This window comes from Pseudoliparis swirei, unplaced genomic scaffold, assembly GCF_029220125.1.
Source record: "Pseudoliparis swirei isolate HS2019 ecotype Mariana Trench unplaced genomic scaffold, NWPU_hadal_v1 hadal_90, whole genome shotgun sequence".
NCBI lineage: Eukaryota > Metazoa > Chordata > Actinopteri > Perciformes > Liparidae > Pseudoliparis > Pseudoliparis swirei.
The window spans coordinates 1-4,711 of NW_026613326.1; the positions used below are offsets into that span (position 1 = coordinate 1).

Here is a 4,711-nt window from a genome sequence, read left to right on the forward strand (position 1 = left end):
GGGGCCCGAGGGCCTCGGGGGGTGCTATGACCTGCTCTGGCCACTAGGGGGCGGGGCGGCTGAGCTGGGAGGGAGACACTTTGACCACGTGGGCCTTTTGGAGCGTACAATGAAGTAACCGACACAAGAGCTGCTCCTCCTCCTCCTCCTCTCCTCCCCCTCCTCCTCCTCCCCCAGAGGTGTGTGACGTGAACCAACAGAACCAGGCGGGCTACACTCCCGTCATGCTGGCGGCGCTGGCGGCCGTGGAGCGGCCCGAGGACATGAGGGTGGTGGAGCAGCTGTTCACGGCGGGGGACGTCAACGCCAAGGCCGGCCAGGCCATCGTGTCTCCTCTCTCTCCGGGGTTGAGATGAATCCTAACGGACCCTCCAGGCCGGGCACGACGGCCCGTGCATGCTGGCCGTGGCCTAGCGGCCGGGCGGACATGAGGTGGGGAGCAGCTGTTCACGGGCGGAGCGTCAACCTGCAGGACCGACCAGGCTCCACGTCGCTGTGTGCGCCAGCGAGCATCCCACGCCCCTCGCCCGGCTGCTGCTGGCGACCCCGCTGACGCCGGCCTGCCGGCTCGTGGTCAGCGTCCCTGATGTGCGTGGGTGGTGGCTGTGTGTGGCGTGCTGTGTCAGGTCATGGTGTGTACTGTGTTGCTGTGTGTGTGCGTGTGATGTCGTGGCATCTACGTGTCCTCCCGTGTGTGTACGTGCTGTGTGTGTGTGCTGTGTGTCTGTATCATGCTGTGGTGTGTGTATCGTGTGTGTGTCTGTACCGTGTGTGTGTCTGTGTGTGTGCTTACCCGTGTGTGTATGTGTGTGTGCTGTGTATGTGTCTCCGTGTGTTACGTGTGTGTGTGTTCTGTGTCTGTGTGTCTGTACCCGTGTGTGTGTGTCTGTTGTGTGTGCTGTACCCTGTGTATTGTTGTGTGTGTGTGTGTCTGTGTTGTATGTCTATACCGTGTGTGTTGTGTCTTGTTGTGTGTCTGTGTGTTATATATGTCTGTGTCTGTGTCTATACCGTGTGTTATTGTGTGTGTGTGTCTGTGTGTTGTGTCTGTGTGTCTGTACCCGTGTGTGTACATGTGTGTGTGTGTGTGTCTGTGTGTGTACATGTGTGTCTGTGTCTGTGTGTCTGTACCCGTGTGTGTCTGTGTTTGTGTGTCTGTACCCGTGTGTGTACCCGTGTGTGTGTGTGCGTGTGTACGTGTGTGTTATGTGTTGTGTGTGTACCTTGTGTTATGCGTGTGTGTGTGTGTACCGTGTGTGTCTTGTGTTGTTGTCTGTACCCGTGTGTGTACCCGTGTGTGTGTCTGTACCCGTGTGTGTACGTGTGTGTGTGTCTGTGTGTGTACGTGTGTGTCTGTGTCTGTGTGTCTGTACCCGTGTGTATACGTGTGTGTGTCTGTGTGTCTGTACCCGTGTGTGTACGTGTGTGTCTGTGTTTGTGTGTCTGTACCCGTGTGTGTACCCGTGTGTGTGTCTGTACATGTGTGTGTGCGTGTGTACCCGTGTGTGTACCCGTGTGTGTGTCTGTACCCGTGTGTGTGCGTGTGTGTGTGTCTGTACCCGTGTGTGTTTGTGTGTGTGTCTGTACCCGTTTCTGTACCCGTGTGTGTACGTGTGTCTGTGTGCGTGTGTGCGTGTTTGTGCATTTTTACCTGTGTGTGTGTGTGTGTGTGTGTCTGTGTGTGTGTGTCTGTACCCGTGTCTGTACCCGTGTGTGTTTGTGTGTGTTTGTGTGTGTGTCTGTACCCGTGTGTGTACCCGTGTGTGTGTCTGTACACGTGTGTGTGCGTGTGTACGCGTGTGTGTCTGTGTGTGTCTGTACCCGTGTGTGTGCGTGTGTGTGTGTCTGTACCCGTGTGTGTTTGTGTGTGTGTCTGTACCCGTTTCTGTACCCGTGTGTGTGTGTGTGTACGTGTGTGTGTCTGTGTGTGTGTCTGTACCCGTGTCTGTACCCGTGTGTGTACGTGTGTGTGTGTGTGTGTACGTGTGTGTGTGTGTACGTGTGTGTGTGTGTGTGTCTATGTGCGTGTTTGTGCGTTTGTACCTGTGTGTGTGTGTGTGTACGTGTGTGTGTGTGTGTGTGTGTGTGTGTCTGTACCTGTGTGTGTGCGTGTGTGTACATTTGTTGTGATGTTGGGCTATATAAAATTTAATTCAATTATGTGTGTATGTGTGTTTATTTGTGTTTGTGTGTGTGTGTGTGTGTGTGTGTGTGTGTGTGTGTGTGTGTGTGTGTAGGATGACAGCACAGCCCTCTCCATCGCTCTGGAGGCGGGGCATAACGACATTGCGGTGCTGCTCTATGCACATGCCAACTTCTCAGGGGTACGCAGACGTGTTTAAATGTGTTACATGTTTTTAATGTTTTTAATGTTTTTAAATGTTTTTAAATGTTTTTTAATGTTTAAATGTTTAAATGTGTTAAATGTTTTAAATGTTTAAATGTGTAAACGTTTTTAAATGTTTTAAATGTTTAGATGTTTTTAATGTTTTAAATGTTTACATGTTTTACATTTTTAAAAATGTTTTAAATGTTTAAATGTTTTTAATGTTTTAAATGTTTAAATGTTTTAAATGTTAAAATGTTTTAAATGTTTAAATGTTTAAAATGTTTTTAAATGTTTAAATGTTTTAAATGTTTTTAAATGTTTTAAATGCTTTTAATGTTTACTTTTTTAATTTAAAAAAAATGTTTTTAATGTTTTAAATGTCTAAATGTTTTTAATGTTTTAAATGTTTAAATGTTTTTAATGTTAAAATGTTTTAAATGTTTAAATGTTTTTAAATGTTTAAATGTTTTTAATGTTTTAAATGTTTTAAATGTTTAAATGTTTAAATGTTTTAAATGTTTTAAATGTTTTTAATGTATTAAATGTTAAAATGTTTTAAATGTTTTTAAATGTTTTAAATGTGTTAAATGTTTTTAAATGTTTAAAATGTTGTAAATGTTGTAAATGTTTAAAATGTTTTTAATGTTTTAAATGTTTTTAAATGTTTAAATGTTTTAAATGTTTAAATGTTTAAAATGTTTTTAAATGTTTAAATGTTTTAAATGTTTTTAATGTTTTAAATGTTAAAATGTTTTAAATGTGTTCAATGTTTTAAAATGTTTTAAATGTGTTAAATGTTTTTAAATGTTTAAAATGTTTTAAATGTTTTAAATGTCCTCCCCAGGCTCGTCTCAGTGGGAAGTCTCTCTCCTCCTCCGCTGGCAGAACTCTCTTTGAATGAGCGAAGCCCCAAAAACACAAATGTATTTCTTCCAGTTGTTAGTCGGTGTGGGCTAATGTCTGGCCTGCAATGTAAACACTGTGAAGTAACTCTGCAGGTAATATCCATACGCATGGCAGAATGTTTCAATACCATTCAAAGTTCCCTTTAAAACGTTTTAATTGTTTTTATTATTATTATTATATTTAAGTGTAATATTTTATCACTGTAAAATTGCAACTTGAAAAAAAAAGTGTAAATTAAATAAAAAAAGTAATTTCAATTATTCTATAAAAAAAGGTGTTAAAAGTATGAACTTTATATATTTGTATTTTTTATTGAAATATAAAAATATGAATGTATTGGTATTTTTAACTAGAATAATAGAATAATAGAACACTAGAATAATTCTGACGTATCATATTCATTATGATTTAATATTTTAAACATAATTTGAACAGTAAAACTTCAGAGACCAGAAACGTTCACAAGATTCATGTTGACGACACATATTTAAATATTGAGGGAAATACAATACACATTGAGGAATATTGATGCCATTGAGGTCAGCCAATCGGCTGCTGGCATTAAGCTCCTCCCACAATGTCAAACGTCTCCTTTTCAAGAAGAATAGTTGTGACACGGATGTGAATAAAGCCTCTAAATAAAATGTATACATCGCTTTTAAGGTTCTCAAAGATGCTTTACATGAAAACCCCGGGGAGCAGCTCAGGGTTCAGTGCCTTGCTCAAGGACACATCGACTAGGGCGGGGATTGAACCGCCAACCCCTTGATTGAAAGACAGACCGGCTGACCTCTGACCTTCAGTAACCCACAGGAAGTCTTTACAGACATGTCATGTGTGCTATACATTCAATACGTCCTTATTGGAAAAGGTTTCCAGTTTATTTCTCCTCACATGAAGTAAAGACACTTCAAAGCTTCTTCTCTTCTTTATTCTATTTAACTTACAGCTGGGTTCCGTTTCCGTGGCAACTCGATGAACGTTTCCTCACTTTTCTCTCAGGTGACTCAACCCATTGGATAATTATTTATTTATTTTATCCACGCAGAAACGTCCGTGTGTGTTTTCAGCCTTCAGTAGAAACATTATTACTATGTTTTTATTTCACGGTATCATCCACCCTGACCCCTGTTTGACCTTTAGTGAGTTATTATCGACTATTTTACATGACATCTATTGTTCACCTGGTCACATGACATCTATTGTTCATCAGATGTCATGTGACCAGGTGAACAATAGATGTCATGTGACCAGGTGAACAATAGATGTCATGTGACCAGATGAACAGTAGATGTCATTGCCGATGAACAATAATGTCATGTGCCCGATGAACAAAATGTCATGTGACCAGATGAACAATAGATGTTTGACCAGGAAAAAATAGATGTCATGTGACCAGATGAACAATAGATGTCATGTGACCAGATGAACAATAGATTCATGTGACCAATGAAAAAATTGGGGAAAAGTTTTTGG

General features: G+C 41.6%; 1 long non-coding RNA gene across 1 annotated transcript; it reads left to right on the forward strand.

The window, feature by feature from the left end:
• Positions 1-2,239: 2,239 nt before the first annotated feature.
• LOC130191491 (uncharacterized) lies at positions 2,240-3,883 on the forward strand. The gene is made up of 2 exons (XR_008831227.1): positions 2,240-2,324; positions 3,174-3,883. It is a non-coding gene; the product is annotated as an uncharacterized LOC130191491 (long non-coding RNA).
• The last annotated feature ends 828 nt before the right edge of the window (positions 3,884-4,711 follow it).